The sequence below is a fragment of the Somniosus microcephalus genome, chromosome 13 (assembly GCF_052327205.1).
Source record: "Somniosus microcephalus isolate GS21.2 chromosome 13, FLI_Smic_1.0, whole genome shotgun sequence".
In the NCBI taxonomy this organism is placed as follows: Eukaryota; Metazoa; Chordata; class Chondrichthyes; order Squaliformes; family Somniosidae; genus Somniosus; species Somniosus microcephalus.
The window spans coordinates 2,800,541-2,823,107 of NC_140999.1; the positions used below are offsets into that span (position 1 = coordinate 2,800,541).

General features: G+C 60.3%; 1 protein-coding gene across 1 annotated transcript in view; it reads left to right on the top strand.

The window, feature by feature from the left end:
* The window catches only part of LOC147107970 (unconventional myosin-IXb-like), a 100,122-nt gene that overhangs the window by 42,601 nt on the left and 34,954 nt on the right, over positions 1 to 22,567 (top strand). The gene's annotated exons all lie outside the window — the stretch shown is intronic.

Here is a 22,567-nt window from a genome sequence, read left to right on the forward strand (position 1 = left end):
GGGGCGGAGAGAGAGGGGGGCGGAGAGAGAGGGGGGCGGAGAGAGAGGGGGGCGGAGAGAGAGGGGGGCGGAGAGAGAGGGGGGCGGAGAGAGAGGGGGGCGGAGAGAGAGGGGGGCGGAGAGAGAGGGGGGCGGAGAGAGAGGGGGGCGGAGAGAGAGGGGGGCGGAGAGAGAGGGGGGCGGAGAGAGAGGGGGGCGGAGAGAGAGGGGGGCGGAGAGAGAGGGGGGCGGAGAGAGAGGGGGGCGGAGAGAGAGGGGGGCGGAGAGAGAGGGGGGCGGAGAGAGAGGGGGGCGGAGAGAGAGGGGGGCGGAGAGAGAGGGGGGCGGAGAGAGAGGGGGGCGGAGAGAGAGGGGGGCGGAGAGAGAGGGGGGCGGAGAGAGAGGGGGGCGGAGAGAGAGGGGGGCGGAGAGAGAGGGGGGCGGAGAGAGAGGGGGGCGGAGAGAGAGGGGGGCGGAGAGAGAGGGGGGCGGAGAGAGAGGGGGGCGGAGAGAGAGGGGGGCGGAGAGAGAGGGGGGCGGAGAGAGAGGGGGGCGGAGAGAGAGGGGGGCGGAGAGAGAGGGGGGCGGAGAGAGAGGGGGGCGGAGAGAGAGGGGGGCGGAGAGAGAGGGGGGCGGAGAGAGAGGGGGGCGGAGAGAGAGGGGGGCGGAGAGAGAGGGGGGCGGAGAGAGAGGGGGGCGGAGAGAGAGGGGGGCGGAGAGAGAGGGGGGCGGAGAGAGAGGGGGGCGGAGAGAGAGGGGGGCGGAGAGAGAGGGGGGCGGAGAGAGAGGGGGGCGGAGAGAGAGGGGGGCGGAGAGAGAGGGGGGCGGAGAGAGAGGGGGGCGGAGAGAGAGGGGGGCGGAGAGAGAGGGGGGCGGAGAGAGAGGGGGGCGGAGAGAGAGGGGGGCGGAGAGAGAGGGGGGCGGAGAGAGAGGGGGGCGGAGAGAGAGGGGGGCGGAGAGAGAGGGGGGCGGAGAGAGAGGGGGGCGGAGAGAGAGGGGGGCGGAGAGAGAGGGGGGCGGAGAGAGAGGGGGGCGGAGAGAGAGGGGGGCGGAGAGAGAGGGGGGCGGAGAGAGAGGGGGGCGGAGAGAGAGGGGGGCGGAGAGAGAGGGGGGCGGAGAGAGAGGGGGGCGGAGAGAGAGGGGGGCGGAGAGAGAGGGGGGCGGAGAGAGAGGGGGGCGGAGAGAGAGGGGGGCGGAGAGAGAGGGGGGCGGAGAGAGAGGGGGGCGGAGAGAGAGGGGGGCGGAGAGAGAGGGGGGCGGAGAGAGAGGGGGGCGGAGAGAGAGGGGGGCGGAGAGAGAGGGGGCGGAGAGAGAGGGGGGCGGAGAGAGAGGGGGGCGGAGAGAGAGGGGGGCGGAGAGAGAGGGGGGCGGAGAGAGAGGGGGGCGGAGAGAGAGGGGGGCGGAGAGAGAGGGGGGCGGAGAGAGAGGGGGGCGGAGAGAGAGGGGGGCGGAGAGAGAGGGGGGCGGAGAGAGAGGGGGGCGGAGAGAGAGGGGGGCGGAGAGAGAGGGGGGCGGAGAGAGAGGGGGGCGGAGAGAGAGGGGGGCGGAGAGAGAGGGGGGCGGAGAGAGAGGGGGGCGGAGAGAGAGGGGGCGGAGAGAGAGGGGGGCGGAGAGAGAGGGGGGCGGAGAGAGAGGGGGGCGGAGAGAGAGGGGGGCGGAGAGAGAGGGGGGCGGAGAGAGAGGGGGGCGGAGAGAGAGGGGGGCGGAGAGAGAGGGGGGCGGAGAGAGAGGGGGGCGGAGAGAGAGGGGGGCGGAGAGAGAGGGGGGCGGAGAGAGAGGGGGGCGGAGAGAGAGGGGGGCGGAGAGAGAGGGGGGCGGAGAGAGAGGGGGGCGGAGAGAGAGGGGGGCGGAGAGAGAGGGGGGCGGAGAGAGAGGGGGGCGGAGAGAGAGGGGGCGGAGAGAGAGGGGGGCGGAGAGAGAGGGGGGCGGAGAGAGAGGGGGGCGGAGAGAGAGGGGGGCGGAGAGAGAGGGGGGCGGAGAGAGAGGGGGGCGGAGAGAGAGGGGGGCGGAGAGAGAGGGGGGCGGAGAGAGAGGGGGGCGGAGAGAGAGGGGGGCGGAGAGAGAGGGGGGCGGAGAGAGAGGGGGCGGAGAGAGAGGGGGGCGGAGAGAGAGGGGGGCGGAGAGAGAGGGGGGCGGAGAGAGAGGGGGGCGGAGAGAGAGGGGGGCGGAGAGAGGGGGGCGGAGAGAGGGGGGGCGGAGAGAGGGGGGGCGGAGAGAGGGGGGGCGGAGAGAGAGGGGGGCGGAGAGAGGGGGGCGGAGAGAGGGGGGCGGAGAGAGAGGGGGGGCGGAGAGAGAGGGGGGCGGAGAGAGAGGGGGGCGGAGAGAGAGGGGGGGCGGAGAGAGAGGGGGGCGGAGAGAGAGGGGGGCGGAGAGAGAGGGGGGCGGAGAGAGAGGGGGCGGAGAGAGAGGGGGGCGGAGAGAGAGGGGGGCGGAGAGAGAGGGGGGCGGAGAGAGAGGGGGGCGGAGAGAGAGGGGGGCGGAGAGAGAGGGGGGCGGAGAGAGAGGGGGGCGGAGAGAGAGGGGGGCGGAGAGAGAGGGGGGCGGAGAGAGAGGGGGGCGGAGAGAGAGGGGGGCGGAGAGAGAGGGGGGCGGAGAGAGAGGGGGGCGGAGAGAGAGGGGGGCGGAGAGAGAGGGGGGCGGAGAGAGAGGGGGGCGGAGAGAGAGGGGGGCGGAGAGAGAGGGGGGCGGAGAGAGAGGGGGGCGGAGAGAGAGGGGGGCGGAGAGAGAGGGGGGCGGAGAGAGAGGGGGGCGGAGAGAGAGGGGGCGGAGAGAGAGGGGGGCGGAGAGAGAGGGGGGCGGAGAGAGAGGGGGGCGGAGAGAGAGGGGGGGCGGAGAGAGAGGGGGGCGGAGAGAGAGGGGGGCGGAGAGAGAGGGGGGCGGAGAGAGAGGGGGGCGGAGAGAGAGGGGGGCGGAGAGAGAGGGGGGCGGAGAGAGAGGGGGGCGGAGAGAGAGGGGGGCGGAGAGAGAGGGGGGCGGAGAGAGAGGGGGGCGGAGAGAGAGGGGGGCGGAGAGAGAGGGGGGCGGAGAGAGAGGGGGGCGGAGAGAGAGGGGGGCGAGAGAGAGAGGGGGGCGGAGAGAGAGGGGGGCGGAGAGAGAGGGGGGCGGAGAGAGAGGGGGGCGGAGAGAGAGGGGGGCGGAGAGAGAGGGGGGCGGAGAGAGAGGGGGCGGAGAGAGAGGGGGGGCGGAGAGAGAGAGAGGGGGGGCGGAGAGAGAGAGAGGGGGGGCGGAGAGAGAGAGAGGGGGGGCGGAGAGAGAGAGAGGGGGGGCGGAGAGAGAGGCAAAGAGAGAGCACAGCAGCAAGGAAACACTCAATCCTGCAACACAATTCGGCTCCCCTCCCCTCGGTGCCGAGCCTCGCTGGGGGTTCAGTTCCACAGGCTCAGACAACCAGAGTGAGCCCTGACAGTGAGCATCAGCAGGCTACTCGACCATGGAGGTCATCACACGTATCCTGATAGGCTTCCGCTCGCGCGCACCTTGCAACAGTGGGCACTGGGTATTCGTCCGTGCTGATTTTTCTCCTCCCTACTCCAGGAATACTCCATTGCTGTTTTAGCCAAGGTTAGATAATTCAGCACAGGCTGGCAATGGAACATGGAACAGGAGGAGGCCGTTCAGCCCTTCGAGCCAGTTCCGCCATTCAATTCAATCACGGCTGATCTGTATCTTAACTCCATTTACCCGCCTTGGTGCCGTAACCCTTGATACCCTCGCCCAACAAAAATCGATCCATCTCAGTTTTGAAATTTCCAATTGACCCCCAGCATCAACAGCTTTTTGGGGGGGGGAGAGTTCCAGATTTCCACCACCCTTTGTGTGAAGAAGTGCTTCCTGACATCACCCCTGAACGGCCGGGCTCTAATTTTAAGGTTCTGCCCCCTTGTTCTGGACTCCCCCCACCAGAGGAAATAGTTTCTCTCTCTCGACCCCATCAACTCCTTTAATCATCTTAAACACCTCGATCAGATCACCCCTTAATCTTCTAAACTCGAGGGTATACAAGCCCAGTCTGTGCAACCTGTCCTCGGAATTTAACCCTTTTAGCCCCGGTATCATTCTGGTGAATCTGCGCTGCCCCCCCTCCGAGGCCGAGATATCCTCCCGAGGGGTGGGGCCCAGAACTGAACCCAGTGTCCAGAGGGGGTCTGACCAGAGCTCGGTACAACAGAAGCTTCACTTCATCCCCTTTGTATTCCAGCCTCCTTGCCATAACCTGCCGTTACCATAGTGAGATTGCAGGCGCGGTTTTACCATTACAGACTCCTCCATGTCTTTCTTGTTCAGGAGAGCGTGATTAATCCGGAGAACGATCCAATCGAAAAGTGCCGTGTAGAGTGACTTGGCCATGGAGTCTCGAGTGGTTATAGCCTGAAAAACACCACACAATCAAATACCCGCTCAGGACAGTCACTGCACACAGGCACCTGGACTAGGTTAGTCCAGGATAGTGTCGGGCCCTCCGGGACTGGGTTAGTCCAGGACCGTGTCTGGCCCTCTGGGACTGGGTTAGTCCAGGACAGTGTCAGGCCCTCTGGGACTGGGTTAGTCCAGGACAGTGTCCGGCCCCCTGGGACTGGGTTAGTCCAGGACCGTGTCCGGCCCCCTGGGACTGGGTTAGTCCAGGACCGTGTCCGGCCCCCTGGGACTGGGTTAGTCCAGGACCGTGTCCGGCCCCCTGGGACTGGGTTAGTCCAGGACCGTGTCCGGCCCCCTGGGACTGGGTTAGTCCAGGACCGTGTCCGGCCCCCTGGGACTGGGTTAGTCCAGGACAGTGTCCGGCCCCCTGGGACTGGGTTAGTCCAGGACAGTGTCCGGCCCCCTGGGACTGGGTTAGTCCAGGACAGTGTCCGGCCCCCTGGGACTGGGTTAGTCCAGGACAGTGTCCGGCCCCCTGGGACTGGGTTAGTCCAGGACAGTGTCCGGCCCCCTGGGACTGGGTTAGTCCAGGACCGTGTCCGGCCCCCTGGGACTGGGTTAGTCCAGGACCGTGTCCGGCCCCCTGGGACTGGGTTAGTCCAGGACCGTGTCCGGCCCCCTGGGACTGGGTTAGTCCAGGACCGTGTCCGGCCCCCTGGGACTGGGTCAGTCCAGGACCGTGTCCGGCCCCCTGGGACTGGGTTAGTCCAGGACCATGTCCGGCCCCCTGGGACTGGGTTAGTCCAGGACAGTGTCCGGCCTCCTGGGACTGGGTTAGTCCAGGACCGTGTCCGGCCCCCTGGGACTGGGTTAGTCCAGGACCATGTCCGGCCCCCTGGGACTGGGTTAGTCCAGGACAGTGTCGGACCCTCCAGGACTGGGTTAGTCCAGGACCGTGTCCGGCCCCCTGGGACTGGGTTAGTCCAGGACAGTGTCCGGCCCCCTGGGACCGGGTTAGTCCAGGACAGTGTCCGGCCCCCTGGGACTGGGTTAGTCCAGGACAGTGTCCGGCCCCCTGGGACTGGGTTAGTTCAGGACAGTGTCCGGCCCCCTGGGACTGGGTTAGTTCAGGACAGTGTCCGGCCCCCTGGGACTGGGTTAGTCCAGGACCATGTCCGGCCCCCTGGGACTGGGTTAGTCCAGGACCGTGTCCGGCCCCCTGGGACTGGGTTAGTCCAGGACAGTGTCGGACCCTCCTGTGTGAATCTAGGATCACAGCCATAGCCACAAACACCAAACAGCCACACTCCCTCACTTCACAGTCGAATAGTAGTCAGGAGGCCGGTTTTACCCCTCCAAACACCGGGGTGCTGAAGTTAACTGTCGCCCCCCCCACCATGGAGTGAGAACAGCGGACTCACTACAGGCCAGTGATGGAGCCTGGCCCTTTCCTGCTCGGTGTGTGGGGCTCAGTCTCGGCACATTTATCCATCAAATCACTGGTCAATTTAAAAAGATTTCCCAATTCGGGAGAGCAAGAACCGGCGAGGTTCTAAGCTGAACCTTGTGTGCGAGGGCCACAGTCTCCCGTCCAAAGCGGGCTGTGCTGTGGGTCCTCGGCCCAGGCCCGAGCCGCCCGCCCAGGGCCTGGCACAGACTCCACTCAGGGCGAGTTCGGCAATGTTCTCCCAGCACCTGAAGCAAACCCGCCCGCCCGCCGAGGGGCGCGAGACAAACGCTACCCTGAGACTTACCTCATTGAGGCTGTACGGCAAAATCAGCTTCTCCCCGACAGTCACCGTCTTCCTCTTCGTTAGTGCCTCGACTAACATGCCTCGCTGCACCTGTGAAGCACACGAGGAGAGAGCGATCAGCAGACGGACCAGAGACTGGAGCTCTGTGCACTGTCCCGGGCTCCTCATTACAAACAGGAAAACAGTAGAGGCACCAGAGAAGGTGCAGGAAGTGATACCAGAACCGAGAGGCTATAATTATCGGGAAAGGCTGAACAGGCCGGGGCTCTTTTCTCTAGAATGGAGACGTCTGAGGGGCGACCTGATCGAGGTCTTTAAAATTATGAAGGGGTTCGATAGGGTAGACGTAGAGAAGATGTTTCCACTTGTGGGGGAGACCAGAACTCGGGGCCATCAATATAAGATCGTCACTAATAAATCCAATGGGGAATTCAGGAGAAACTTCTTCACCCAGAGAGTGGTGAGAATGTGGAACTCGCTCCCACAGGGAGTGGTTGAGGTGAATAGCAGAGATACATTGTGGTAAACCACTGTTATACCTGTCTGTATGTGTATGTGTATTCCACTAGGTACAGGTCTGGACATGCCTCGGCTGACTCCTCCCACTATTCCAGGTATATAAGTGACTACCTCCCAGTCCCTGAGTATTCTGGACGGGTCGACCACTCGAGACTAGACCTTCATTCTTTAGTTAATAAAAGCCTGGTTGTTACTCGCTTAACCTCAGTCTTTTGAGTAATTGATGGCGCATCAATTTTATTAACTAAATTTTTTATAATGGAGAAGATCCTCACACCAGCATGCCTGGACCTGGACAGTCGGGAAGCGGACGCTTCCACCAAGTTTGCTCACTGGCTCATGTGCTTCGAGACATTCCTGACTGCCTCCACTGCGGTCGTAACGGATGCGGACAAACTGTCTGTCCTGTTCTCCAAGGTGAACCACCGAGTGTACTCAGTCATCCGGGACGCGACCTCGTACACAGCCGCCCTCCAGCTCCTCAAGACCCAGTACACGCGCCCTGTGAACGAAGTATACGCTAGGCACCTTCTGGGGAGTCGCAAGCAACAACCTGGGGAATCGACTGAGGAATACCTCCAAGCACTGTCCGTGCTTGGCCGGGCCTGTGGGTGTAAGGCAGTAACGCCCACTAAGTACACGGAGGAACTGATCCGGGATGCCTTCGTAGCGGGCCACAGGTCCAACTACACCCGACAGCGACTGCTGGAGCAGAGTGACCTCACCCTCGACAAAGCCTCCGACATCGCACTAACGCTGGACGCAGCCTTCCGGGGCATGGATGCCTACTCCTCTGCACCGTGGACACCGCGGGGAACGACAACCTGGGACACGGTAGGACAGCCCCATAGCACCGTGCCACCCCAGTCACAGCCCAACAACCGCAGCAGTGTCCCAAAGCCAGACAGCAGTATCCCAAGGCCAGAAATGCTACTTCTGTGGCCAGGCCAAACACCCCAGAGCGCGCTGCCCGGCGAAGAATGCGACCTGCTCGGGCTGCGGGAAAAAGGGACACTACGCCAGCGTCTGCAAGGCCAAAGCCACCCCGAACGCCAGCAGCGCCGCGTGTGGGCCGTGCGAGCCGCCATCTTGGGCCCCCAACAGCGCCGCGTGTGGGCCGTCATCTTGGGCCTCCCCAGCCATGTGCGAACCACCACAGCAGCAGCCATCTTGGACTCCTCCAGCCACATGGGAATCATGGACGCCACCATCTTGGACACCAGCCGGGACGCAGCAGACCGCCAACCCCCCCCCCATCTGATACTCGCAGCGACACACCGACCCCTACGCTGGCCTCTGTGACGCTGGACCAAACGAGACCGCACCAGCTAGCTCGGTCCAAAATGGACATTAAGGTAAACGGCCATGCAATAAACTGCCTTTTTGACTCCGGGAGCACAGAGAGCTTCATCCACCCCGACATGGTGCGGCGTTGCTCTCTCCCAGTCCTGCCTGCGCACCAGCGGATTTCTATGGCCTCCGAGTCCCAGTCAGCGGACATGGGCGGCTACTGCGTGGTGACACTAGTAGTAGACGGGACTGTGTTCAATAATTTTAAACTCTTGGTCCTGCCCGACCTCTGCGCTGCCGTTCTACTGGGGTTGGATTTCCAGTGCCACCTCAAAAGCGTTACGATGGCGTACGGTGGCCCCCTCCCCCCACTCACAGTCCGCAGCCAGCAGCCTCCAAATTGCCCGCCGCGCACCAGATGCAACCTCTCCACACTCAGAGTCCCACCCCCCCCCACTGTTTGCTAACCTCACCCCCGACTGTAGGCCCATCGCCACAAAGAGCAGGCGATACAGTGCCGGGGACAGGGTTTTCATCAAAACCGAAGTGGAACGGCTCCTGAAGGAGGGGATTATTGAGGGCAGCTCCAGCCCCTGGCGAGCCCAGGTTGTGGTCGTTAAGACCGGCGAGAAACAACGCCTGGTCATCGACTACAGCCAAACAATAAACCGCTACACCCTGCTGGACGCCTACCCACTCCCCCGCATAGCTGACATGGTCAACCAGATCGCGCAGTACCGCGTCTTTTCGACCATTGACCTGAAATCAGCGTACCACCAGCTCCCCATCAGCCCTGAAGACCGCCAGTATACTGCTTTTGAGGCAAACGGCCGCCTCTATCACTTCCTTAGGGTTCCCTTCGGCGTTACCAACGGGGTCTCCGTCTTCCAAAGGGAGATGGACCGGATGGTCGATCAAAACGAGCTGCAGGCCACTTTCCCTTACCTAGATAATGTGACCATCTGCGGCCATGACTTGCAGGACCATGACGCAAACCTCGAGAAATTCCTCCGCACCGCCCAACTCCTGAACCTGACATATAACAAGGAGAAGTGCATATTCCGCACAGACCGCCTCGCCATCCTTGGCTGTGTTGTGGAACACGGGGTCATCGGTCCCGACCCGGACCGGATGCGTCCCCTTATGGAACTCCCACTGCCCCACTGCCTAAAAGCTCTGAAGAGGTGCCTAGGGTTTTTTCCTACTACGCTCAGTGGGTCCCCTACTATGCAGACAAAGCCCGTCCGCTGATCAAGTCCACCTCTTTTCCCGTGACGGCAGAGGCCCGCTTAGCCTTCCACCGTATCAAGGAAGACATTGCCAAAGCCACCATGCATGCAGTGGACGAATCCATCCCCTTCCAGGTGGAAAGCGATGCGTCCGACTTCGCTCTGGCCGCCACCCTTAATCAGGCGGGGAGACCTGTGGCATTCTTCTCACGAACCCTCCAGGGCCCGGAGACCAGACACTCCGCGGTCGAGAAGGAGGCCCAGGCTATCGTGGAGGCTGTGCGTCATTGGAGGCACTACCTGGCCGGAAAACGATTTACCCTGCTCACTGACCAGCGTTCAGTTGCTTTTATGTTCAACAACAAGCAGAGGGGCAAAATCAAAAATGACAAGATCTTGAGGTGGAGAATCGAACTTTCCACCTACAATTACGAGATCTTGTACTGGCCTGGGAAACTCAATGAACCCCCAGATGCCCTATCGCGTGGCACCTGCGCCAGCGCGATCGATAGGCTGAGGGCCCTCCACAATGACCTCTGCCACCCGGGGGTCACCAGGTTCTTCCACTTCATCAAGGCCCGCAACCTGCCTTACTCCATTGAGGAGGTCAGGACCATGACCAAGAACTGCCAAGTCTGCGCTGAGTGCAAACCGCACTTTTATAGACCAGACAGAGCCCACCCGATAAAAGCCACTCGCCCTTTCGAACGCCTGAGCGTCGATTTTAAAGGGCCTCTCCCCTCCTCCGACCGCAATGTGTACTTCCTCAACATCATTGACGAGTACTCCCGGTTCCTGTTCGCTATCACCTGCCCAGACATGACCAGTGCCACGGTCATTAAATGTCTGAACAGCCTCTTCACCCTGTTCGGTTTCCCCAGCTATATCCATAGCGACCGGGGCTCATCGTTTATGAGTGACGAACTCCGCCAGTACCTGCTCGCTAGGGGTATTGCCACAAGCAGGACCACCAGTTACAACCCCCAGGGGAACGGACAGGTGGAAAGAGAGAATGCAACAGTTTGGAAGGCCGCCCTACTAGCCTTAAAGTCTAGGGGCCTTCCGACCTCCCGCTGGCAGGAGGTGCTCCCCGATGCGCTCCACTCGATTCGGTCACTGCTCTGCACTGCCACCAATGCCACCCCTCACGAGAAAATGTTTGTCTTCCCAAGGAAGTCCACATCGGGGACATCGTTACCGCCATGGCTGATGTCCCCAGGGCCGGTACTACTGAGAAGACACGCGAGGGCCAATAAAACGGACCCCCTGGTCGAGAGGGTCGACCTCCTCCACGCCAACCCCCAGTACGCTTACATTGCGTACCCGGACGGGCGGGAGGACACAGTCTCCATACGAGACCTCGCACCCTCGGGGACCGCTGTAACCCACTACCCATTACCACCACCCCCCACGACCCGATATCCAACCCCAGCAGCCGGCTCGCCTTGGACCGTCACCCACGAGGACTACACTCCAGTGCCCCAGCCTACACGGGACGCGACGCCGGAAGCAACACCACCCCTGCCGTCGCCACGTCGCTCACAGCGGCAGACAAGACCTCCGGAGAGACTCCAATACACGAACTTTTAAATACACTTCACCCCGCCGGACTCATTTTTAAACAAGGGGTGAATGTGGTAAACCACTGTTATACCTGTCTGTATGTGTATGTGTATTCCACTAGGTACAGGTCTGGACATGCCTCGGCTGACTCCTCCCACTATTCCAGGTATATAAGTGACTACCTCCCAGTCCCTTAGTATTCTGGACGGGTCGACCACTGGAGACTAGACCTTCATTCTTTAGTTAATAAAAGCCTGGTTGTTACTCGCTTAACCTCAGTCTTTTGAGTAATTGATGGCGCATCATACATTTAAGGGGAAGCTGGGTAACCACGAGGGAGAAAGGAATCGAAGGATATGTTGATGGGGTGAGATGAAGAGGGGTGGGAGGAGGCTCGTGTGGAGCAGAAACACCGGCACGGAGCAGTCGGGCCGAATGGCCTGTTCCTGGGCTGTAAATTCTATGTAAGAGGATCCGGCACAAGAACAGCCCCGAGCGAAGATCGGAGAGAAAGCTCATCCTCCTCTCTGAAGGTGCCGGCTCTCCCCGGGGTGGGGCAGGCTCTCCCTGGGGTTGGGGGGGGGGGTTGTGCAGGCTCTCCCCGGGGTGGTGGGGGGGGCCTCCCCGAGGTTTGGGGGGGGGGGGGGGGCGGTCCGGGCTCCTTGGCAGCCAGGGAGCCTTTCGCACCTCATTAAAGCGGCCAATCATCTTGTGCCAGGCCTCAACCAGGGGCCGCCCTGACCGGTGTGGCCCCACAGGCAGTGCACTCACACACCGAGCCATTCGGGAAGGAGTCCCCACACATTAGGCCCCACTGTGACCGGGCGTCCTCTCCGCCACAGTGTCACCCACCTTCAGCAGCTCCGACAGAGTGTCCACGACTTCTGGTGGTCCCACCTCCAAACCCTCCTCTCGGCCGGTCGCTTTCTTCGTGTAGGTGATGTTCCCAAGGTAGAGGATCGCAGAGAGTACCAAAAAGATCCTGAAGGAGGGAGGAGTGGGGTCAGGACCGAGAGTGGAACCCAGCAACACCACAAACATTCAAGAACCACGTCTGCTTGACATAACAATGTAAAATCTGCACATTCCAGTCATTTATATTTCTACATCCCGCAGTATCGGGCCGCTCCCCTCCCACCGCCAGCTCCACTGCACCCTGACGTATCACAATGCAGTGCTTGGCGACTCAGTGGTGCTCGTTACCCAATAGGAAGAGTCTTAGAGATTCCAGCTCACCCCGCTGGTCTGCTGGGAGGGAGCCGGGACTCCCACACATCCAGCTCACCCCGCTGGTCTGCTGGGAGGGGGCGGGGCCTGTACATGTCCAGCACACACCGCCCGTCTGCTGGGAAGGGGCGGGGCCTCCCACACATCCAGCTCACCCCGCTGGTCTGCTGGGAGGGGGCGGGGCCTGTACATGTCCAGCACACACCGCCCGTCTGCTGGGAGGGGGCGGGGCCTCCCACACGCCAATCACCCTCCACCTGACGAGTCATCACAAAGCGATGCTTCTGGTAGTTGCAGGGCAGACTGTGATTGGTGGGCACTGACCAACCAGAGGGAGCCTGGTGAAAGGTGACTTTTGAATTTTTAAACATCAGGCAATAAAGGAGACAAGAAATATAAAAATGGGGACTCACTGATTCTTGGTTGCGTGGAGAAAGCCCACCATCTCCATGGCCTGTTTCAGCCGCTCAAAGTCGTGCTTGAGATCCTCGCCATCGTCTATACAAAAGTTCAACTTCTAGAAGGGGTCAGGAACAGACGGGACATATTACAGCACAGAGTGGGGCTCCTGGGGAGAATAGTGAGGGAGAGAGAGCCCGAGAGAGCGAGAGCCCGAGAGAGACCGAGAGCGCGACCGAGAGCGCGACCGAGAGAGCGACCGAGAGAGCGACCGAGAGAGCGACCGAGAGAGACCGAGAGCGCGACCGAGAGCGCGACCGAGAGCGCGACCGAGAGAGCGACCGAGAGACTGTGTGTGTGAGAGAGTCACAGACCGAGAGGGACGGGGAGAGAGAGAGAGAGAGAGAGAGAGAGAGAGAGACTCAGACCGAGACAGACAGAGAGGGCTCATCTCCATCAGATAGTCCAAGCACCCGTGTTCGCGCTCAGCACAGACCCGCATTTAAAACAAGGGACTTTTAATTTACAAAGACCTCAAAATTACCTCGGCCATGAAAAAAACTCGGAGATAGAGATGGAGAGCAAGAAAAGAAGAGGGTCGAGAGGGAGAGAGAGAGAGGGAGAGAGAGAGAAAAGGGGTCGTGAGAGAAGGGGAGAGAGAGAGCGAAGGGGAAAGAGAGAGACAGACAGATAGAGGAAAGGAAAGATTCACACATAAAGAGAGAAACTGAGACAGAGAGAGAGACAAAGTGGGAGTGAGGTGAGATTCTGGGTGCAGCCTCTGGTGCCCCGTGTTAAGGTGCAGTCTCTGGTGCCCCGTGTTAAGGTGCAGTCTCTGGTGCCCCGTGTTAAGGTGCAGTCTCTGGTGCCCCGTGTTAAGGTGCAGTCTCTGGTGCCCCGTGTTAAGGTGCAGCCTCTGGTGCCCCGTGTTAAGGTGCAGCCTCTGGTGCCCCGTGTTAAGGTGCAGCCTCTGGTGCCCCGTGTTAAGGTGCAGCCTCTGGTGCCCCGTGTTAAGGTGCAGTCTCTGGTGCCCCGTGTTAAGGTGCAGCCTCTGGTGCCCCGTGTTAAGGTGCAGCCTCTGGTGCCCCGTGTTAAGGTGCAGTCTCTGGTGCGAGGTGAATCCCAGACCCACCTGGTTGAGGTAGTAATAATCTTCAGGCTGCTTCAGCTGGAAGTCTCGTCGCTCCTGCTCGCTCGCCCCCAACAGCAGATAGTAAAACACATGATAGTTTCTGCACAGAGAGGGGGGGCCGGGGGAGAGAGGGGGGGCCGGCGGGGGGGGGGAGAGAGGGGGGGGCGGGGGGGGAGAGAGGGGGGGGGCGGTGGGGGAGAGAGGGGGGGGCGGTGGGGGAGAGAGGGGGGGGCGGTGGGGGAGAGAGGGGGGGGGCGGTGGGGGAGAGAGGGGGGGGGCGGTGGGGGAGAGAGGGGGGGCGGTGGGGGAGAGAGGGGGGGCGGTGGGGGAGAGAGGGGGGGCGGTGGGGGAGAGAGGGGGGGCGGTGGGGGGAGAGAGGGGGGGCGGTGGGGGAGAGAGGGGGGGCGGTGGGGGAGGAGAGAGGGGGGGCGGTGGGGGAGAGAGAGGGGGGGCGGTGGGGGAGAGAGAGGGGGGGCGGTGGGGGAGAGAGGGGGGTCGGTGGGGGGGGGGACCGAGTGAGGAAAGGCAATTGGTGGTGTTGGGGTAGAAGAGATCAGTGAATGAAAAATAAAGAGAGAAATATTAAAATTTATTCCAAATCAGTGAATAAAGCCGGCGTGACGATAGATTTCAGTCACACCCATGGCATTGGGGTCACTCTCCGAGTGTCGGGCCCGAGAGAGATCAAGGGCGGCCCAGGCAGACAGGCAGCAGTTGGCGCACAGTGTGCGCGCGGACAGGACTGGGCTGGGCTTAGACCCAATGCACCCCACGGTCCAATAGCCAGCCAACACTCTCCATCGGGGCCGACACGTGTCGAATGGTCGCTGATCGAAGAGCCGCCCAGAGCAAGGAGTCAGCACCCTCGGGAGAACACAAGCGGTCACCCGGCCCCCAGCCCCGCCCCGCCCCGCCCAGCCCCCACTCCTCTCCCGGCTCCCCTCCTCCACCCCGTTCACCAGCTGGGTCATCAAACTTGATCCAGAATCTTGTGAGACAGACAGTCGCACATCTGTTACACCAGCTGCAGGAATCGAATATAAAGCGTCCCGAGCGAGGATCCACGGCCCGCGGCCCGGGGAGAGACACAAAGGCACAAACACACAGCTGCGGCCTTTGCTCGCTGTCCCGCTCACAGCTCGGTCACTCATAGAACGTTGGAAACCAGCACCCGACCCGTACTTTGATGTCCGGCATCTGGTCTGAAGGGGCCGCCTTGCTCACCAATCAAATCGCCCCCCCGACATAAGGTCATCTAGGGTTACCCTGTATAAGGTCGTGGGTCACTGACCCTCAGCCCAATCTTACCTCTCGTCAGACTCCTGGGACACCAGGCGGGATTTCTCCAGGAGATATTTCTCCACAACAGCCCTGGAAAAAGGAGAGAGAGAGAGAAAGTTAATCCCCTGCAGAGAAGAGAGAGATTTCAACAAAGGGCAGAGGAGGGGCAGATGTGGAAATAGTGCCGTCTGTTCACGAGCCAGGGTTACACCTTCCTCTCTCCAAGTGTGAAGCCCATCAGAAAGTGACTGGAAGTCTAAAACTGTCCCGCATCAGAAAACACGCAGACATCAAACTCAAACTAATAGGTGTGGGTGATGGAGGAGCTGGTATCTGAGAGTGGGACAGGCTGTGTGTGGGTGATGGAGGAGCTGGTATCTGAGAGTGGGACAGGCTGTGTGTGTGGGTGATGGAGGAGCTGGTATCGGAGAGTGGGACAGGCTGTGTGTGGTGATGGACGACACAGACGGCCTCACAGAAGCTGCTGCCTATAATAACCACTGCCAGTTGTTAATAAGGAAACACTAAATAATTATTGAGGAATCTGAAATACTTCCCCCTGCCCCCCATGGCGCGGTGGGTTTGTGCTTTTCCCGTTGAGGCGAAGTGTCCGTTGGTCTGAGCCTCTGCTCTCAGCACCCAAGCTAGGAATGAATATCAGCCCGGGGACCCGGTCCCGGAAGTGTGTCCTAGACATCAGAAGACAATTTGGCCCCCATGGTTGAAGGCCTGCCAACACAGACTCTCACCGCGATGTCCTCTCTGTAATGTCACTGAAGTGTGTGTAAAGGTCAAAGGGTCAGACTCACCCCCTGACCAGTCCATTTTCTAAGTAGTTGACCTGAATGAATTTGCCGAATCGGCTCGAGTTGTTGTTGTGAGCAGTTTTTTGCGTTTCCGAAGGCCTGTGAAAAATAAACGGGGAGAGTTAGTCCGGAGAGAGGGGAGAGAAGAGGGACCCGCCCAGAGTGGGCACAGGGAACGGCACCGCTCTCCTCCCCTCCCCTCCCGCTGGGAGTCTGTCTCAGACCAACAGCGTGCTCACAGGGTCAGCAGCTTCAGCTGGAAATATGGGAGGAGATCCTGTTGGGCAGGTGGTCTGTGCTCCAGTTACCGGGGCAACTAACACATTGGGAGCAGCCTGGTCTTTGAACACCATGACTGGCACTCCCGGGCTGTCCTGTTCAAGAGACCCACACAGTAAATTCTCATCAAAACTCTCCATGCCCTCACCTCCCCGCATCTCTGTAACCTCCTCCAGCCCGACACCGCTCACCTCCCCCCATCTCTGTAACCTCCTCCAGCCCGACACCGCTCACCTCCCCCCATCTCTCTAACCTCCTCCAGCCCGACACCGCTCACCTCCCCGCATCTCTGTAACCTCCGCCAGCCCAACACCGCTCACCTCCCCGCATCTCGCTAACCTCCTCCAGCCCGACACCGCTCACCTCCCCCATCTCTCTAACCTCCTCCAGCCCGACACCGCTCACCTCCCCGCATCTCTGTAACCTCCTCCAGCCCGACACCGCTCACCTCCCCGCATCTCTCTAACCTCCTCCAGCCCGACACCGCTCACCTCCCCACATCTCTCTAACCTCCTCCAGCCCGACACCGCTCACCTCCCCGCATCTCGCTAACCTCCTCCAGCCCGACACCGCTCACCTCCCCGCATCTCGCTAACCTCCTCCAGCCCGACACCGCTCACCTCCCCGCATCTCTCTAACCTCCTCCAGCCCGACACCGCTCACCTCCCCGCATCTCTCTAACCTCCTCCATCCCGACACCGCTCACCTCCCCATCTCTCTAACCTCCTCCATCCTTACACCGCTCACCTCCCCGCATCTCTGTAACCTCCTCCAGCCCGACACCGCTCACCTCCCCCCATCTCTCTAACCTCCTCCATCCTTACACCGCTCACCTCCCCACATCTCTCTAACCTCCTCCAGCCCGACACCGCTCACCTCCCCCCATCTCTCTAACCTCCTCCAGCCCGACACCGCTCACCTCCCCATCTCTCTAACCTCCTCCAGCCCGACACCGCTCACCTCCCCCCATCTCTGTAACCTCCTCCAGCCCGACACCGCTCACCTCCCCCATCTCTCTAACCTCCTCCATCCTTACACCGCCCACCTCCCCCATCTCTCTAACCCCCTCCATCCTGACACCACAGCCCCCAAGCTCCCCTTCCTCTAACATCGCTCCTTCCCATCGCTCCACCATTGGCGGCCGTGCCTTCAGCCACCGAGGCCCCACACCTGAATTTCCTCCCTAAACCTCTCTTCTCCTTTAAGACCCTCCTTAAAACCCACCTCTTTGACTAAGCTTCTGGTTGCCCCTCCTACGATCTGCTGCTTTGGCTCGATGTCCATTTTTCCTCTGCGGTCTTGGGGCTTTTCCCTATGCTAAAGGCACTGTGGAAACTAGGCTTTCCACTCTGCTTGGACCGTATTCCACCAACCACACCGCCCCGCCCCACCCCACCCTCACCATTGGCTGCCTGACACGTCAATCCTCGCAGCAATCCATCAACAATGGCAGCTACAGTACCCACAATGCTCCGCGCTCCAGAAACCACTCAGCCATCGCTTGGTTTCACCAGTTAGAGCGCGCATGGTCGCATTGCATCCTGGAAGCATGGCTACCCTGCTCCTTGTTGAGAATGCAGCGGAGCGAATCGGGAGCGGGAGCTGTGATTTTTCTCCCAGGCCACTCACAGGAAGCTCAAGGGATTAATTGTTAATTCTGGGACAAACCGGGCAGGCTAGCAAATGATTTTTTTTTAAATTAATTCTCAAGAGGTTGGCATCGCTGTCAAGGCCGGCATTTATTGCCCATCCCTAGCTGCCCGAAAAGGTGGTGGTGAGCCGCCGGTAACAGGTTTGATACGGAGCGTCTCGCTCGGATATTTCAGAGGGCAGTTATAAGTCAACCACGCTGCTGTGGGACTGGAGTCACCTATAGGCCCAGACCGGGTAAGGACAGCGGGTTTCCTTCCCGAAAGGACATTAGTGAACCCGTTGGGTTTTTACGACAATCCGGCAGATTCGTGGCCACTTTTACTGATCCCAGCATTTAATTCGAGATTTTTTTTAAACTGAAATTAAATTCTCAAACTGCCCATGATGGGATTTGAACTGATTTTCTCTGGATTGCTAGTCCGGTAACATAAACCACTGCAGTACTGTACCCATAAAACCCCAATATAAATGAAAGAAGTTGCTGTATAGACAGTGCGAGCACACAACTGCAGTCCGCACTTTGGAGAGAACCGGTAACTGACCAGGAGTCGAGGGGAATGACCTCACCCGGACAGCGAGACAGCAGGGTTTATAATTAACTCGCCACGATTAGCGCCGATGACTTCACTTCTCTTTTCATGTTCTTGTTGACGTTCCCCCCCCTCCCCCGGACCTTCCTCCTCCCCCTTGCACCAATGCTGCGGAGGCCTCGTGCTTGGAAAAGCAGAAGGGAGCATGAGGAGGGTTAGCAAATGGCACTCAGAGCTCCAAACTCAGCACTGACAATGCAGTGAGACCCAAGCTTCAATCCCCATGTGGTGCAGACGCCTGGGGCACAGGACCGGACCACCAGTGGGCGAATGCACCCAATGTCCAATCCCCGGGCTCAGCAGGGTTGAGGCACTGAAGTGAAACATGCCCGATGATCCGGGTCTGTGCTGAGTGAGCTGGTCTTGGGGTGGGGGGGAGACGCTACCACTGGCCTGTGTCCATGGGCTGAGGGGGGGACATGATGGCGCCGGTGGAACCGTCCCACAGGGAGAGGAGGGCAAATAAATAGAACAGGTCCAAACTATGGGTATTGAGCAACCAGCAACATCCCATAAACCAGGGGCACCGAGCAACCAGCAACATCCCATAAACCAGGGGCACCGAGCAACCAGCAACATCCCATAAACCAGGGGCACCGAGCAACATCCCATAAACCAGGGGCACCGAGCAACATCCCATAAACCAGGGGCACCGAGCAACATCCCATAAACCAGGGGCACCGAGCAACCAGCAACATCCCATAAACCAGGGGCACCAAGCAACATCCATAAACCAGGGGCACCGAGCAACATCCATAAACCAGGGGCACCGAGCAACCAGCAACATCCCATAAACCAGGGGCACCGAGCAACCAGCAACATCCCATAAACCAGGGGCACCGAGCAACCAGCAACATCCCATAAACCAGGGGCACCCAGCAACATCCCATAAACCAGGGGCACCGAGCAACATCCCATAAACCAGGGGCACCGAGCAACCAGCAACATCCCATAAACCAGGGCACCGAGCAACATCCCATAAACCAGGGGCACCGAGCAACCAGCAACATCCCATAAACCAGGGGCACCCAGCAACATCCCATAAACCAGGGGCACCAAGCAACCAGCAACATCCCATAAACCAGGGGCACCGAGCAACCAGCAACATCCCATAAACCAGGGGCACCCAGCAACATCCATAAACCAGGGGCACCAAGCAACCAGCAACATCCCATAAACAGCGCGTTGCCAGGCGTCACGTGGCGTTGCTCAGACCCACAGGAAGTGGCTCCTTGAATCCACGCAATTGCTGCAACCAATCGTGGCATGACAAACTCAAGATAATCGACATCGGTGATTGGCTGAGGAAGGCCCCTCCCCCACACTGAGCCAGGTCACTTGTGATATTTCACCAGGGGGGGGGGAGAAACGGGAACAGGGACGGGCGCGGAGCGGGAACAGGCAGGAAACAGCGGGAGCGGGCACAGGCTCAGGAACGGGCGAAGCAGAAACTGGTACAGGTGAGAGAGGGAATGGGAGAGAGAGGGAATGGGAGAGAGAGGGAACAGGAATGGGAGGGAGAGGGAACAGGAATGGGAGGGAGAGGGAACAGGAATGGGAGGGAGAGGGAACAGGAATGGGAGGGAGAGAGAACAGGAATGGGAGGGAGAGGGAACGGGAATGGGAGGGAGAGGGAACGGGAATGGGAGGGAGAGGGAACGGGAATGGGCTGGAGCGGGAGACACTGTCCAGCTGGAGGGAGGCAGCAACTGTCCAAAATAGGAACCAGAGAGAAAGTGAAGGCGGAATTGGAAGTTTGTGCAGGACGACACCGCCAGGGTTGGGGCTGGCAGCAGATAACGCTGCTGACAATCAGGCACAGCAGCAGTGACTCTGCTTCCTGAGCGATCACTAGCTGTGTGACATCGAGTGCCGGAGCCCCCATGCTGCACTGAGCGCGCACCATCACATAGCACAACCCCGACACTCACTCAACCAGTCTGTTCACAGAGAGCGAGGCACACACACATCATAGAAAATTACAGCACAGGAGGAGGCCATTCGGCCCATCGTGCCTGTGCCGGCTCTTTGAAAGAGCTCTCCAATTAGCCCCACTCCCCGCTCTCTCCCCAGAGCCTGGCACAGTTTTCTTTTTCAAGTATTTCTCCGATTCCCTTTTGAAAGTTACTATTGAATCTGCTTCCTCCGCCCTTTCAGGCAGCGCATTCCAGATCACAACAACTCGCTGTAAAAACATTCTCATCGGGTAGAGAGAGAGAAAGAGAGGGAGAGGCAGAGTGATGAAAGAGAAAGGGAAAGATACTCAGGAAAAAAAAGGCATGCATATCCTCGGACTGATTCAGAGTCACACATATAATGATTCACTTTTGAAGTGTAGTCACTGTTAATATAATCAGCAAACACAGCAAGATCCCGCACACAGAGACAAACCGGTCAGCTCAACTATTTCTGGAGAACTTCTGCTCTTCTCAGCAGAGCATCCTTAACATACACCCGAACAAGGAACTTCCTGTCCCCCCCCCCGCCCCCGACACCCCCCCCGTCCCTCCCCGCGCACCACCGTCCCGTCCCACACCCCCCCGTCCCCCTCCCCACACCCACCCCGTCCCACCCCACACCCCCCCCGTCCCACCCCACACCCCCCCCGTCCCTCCCCACGCACCCCTCCCCCGTCCCTCCCCCACACCCTTCCCCCGCCGCACCCCTCCCCATTCCACCCCCACACCCCTCCCCCGCCCCTCCCCGTCCCACCCTGCGCACCACTCATCCCACCCCGCGCACCCCCTCCTCACACACCACCCCCCTAGCCCCACACACCCTGCCCCCCACCCCATACACCCCCCCACCCTGCGCTGCCCCCCCCACCCAGCTTCCATTTTGATGCAGTTTCTGGGAGTTGCCCCAATCTGAAGAAGTTTCATTCTCTGTGATCAGAGTGGGTGCTCTCAGGACCTCCGCAGACACGGCCCAGCCTCCTTGGACATCCCTGGCACTTTCCCATTCCGAAGGGCACACGGTGTGTCACACAGTCGTACCATTCTTAAATTTAGATCCTTTTTAATCATTACATGCCCCGAGTAATAACAGCCCAGCGTAAAATCAAGAACCAAATAAGAGAAAGCCCATCTGGATTAAATTATAGGTTGTATGGGGAGGCAAATCAATGACAGACCTGCCAACGTCCTGCTTACCACAGCTCTCCAAATATGGGAAGAGACCCCGATGTGAGCGGCGAGAGACTGTGCGCCCTCCGCCCTCCCCCCGTGCCAATCACCCGCTTACCAGCACAGCAAATTGAGCCACTTTGAAATAAGCTGCAAGTTACAAGGACTCGAGTCTTCAGCTTCCTCAGCGTGGTTCCACAATCCCAGCACCAGCCGCACAATCCAGCCCTTCTCGAATTACCCCGCCATCAAATTAAAACTCCGCTTGGGTTTCGATTCCCCTGGGGTGTCCACACAGAACAGGGCTAAACCTTCGAGTGCCAACAAGGACCCCTCCTACTGGGAAAACCCACACACAGGGAGCAACCCGACGGTTCAGCTGGTTTACGCTGTGCAACTGATCCCTATAGACCACCAGGTGCCACGTCCGAGCAGGCATCCCGTTCCTGATCACTCCCCGGGGACTCCCATCGGAAAGTGTGTGCGCGTGTTGAGCTGTGCGAGCGCGTGGGTTGCGTACGTGTGCGCATAGATGTGTGCGTGCGCATTGGAGCGGGCTGCGCGGGCGGATGTGCACGTGTCTCTCTCTGTGGGGGCGAGGACAGGATTGGGATGCTCCTCGTGGTCAAATAGCTACGTGACACTCAGTGCCAAGCCCCACACAATGAGGACGGATACACTTGGGCTAGGTACAGGTTGGGCAGTCAGGCTCCCAGCCTGAGGGGTCAGTAGCTCTGAGAGGGGGGGAGAGAGGGGGGGAGAGAGGGGGGGGGGGAGAGGGAGAGGGCGGGGTGGGGAGAGGGAGAGGGGGGGGGGAGAGGAGAGGGCGGGGGGGAGAGGGAGAGGGCGGGGGGGGAGAGGGAGAGGGGGGAGGGGAGAGGGAGAGGGCGGGGGGGAGAGGGAGAGGGGGGGGGGGACGAGGGGGGGGGTGGTGGGGGGACGAGGGGGGGTGGTGGGGAGGTGGAGGCGGCGTCGCACACACCGAGGGAGGGACACACACAGACAGCCCGACACCATTACAAGCTGAAAGCTCTCCAGGGACTTTGAAACATTTGGAATGGAGCCGCTGGTTGTCATTGTTACACGGAGAGCAAACAGAGGCCTTGTTGTGACGGCAACGTCCAGCCTCACATCAGAGTGAATTAGGGGAATTAACTCCAGTCTCGGGAGACAGACAGTCCCGGGTAACCTGGGCCCTGAAGGCAGCTCAGGATTTTTATAATTTTTTCTCGGGATCTGGGCATCGCTGGCAAGGCCAGCATTTATTGCCCATCACTAGTTGCCTTGAGAAGGTGGTGGTGAGCTGCCGCCTTGAACCATTGGTAGCAGGTTTGATACAACCGAGTGACTTGATAAACCCACTTCAGAGGGAAGTTAAGAGTCAA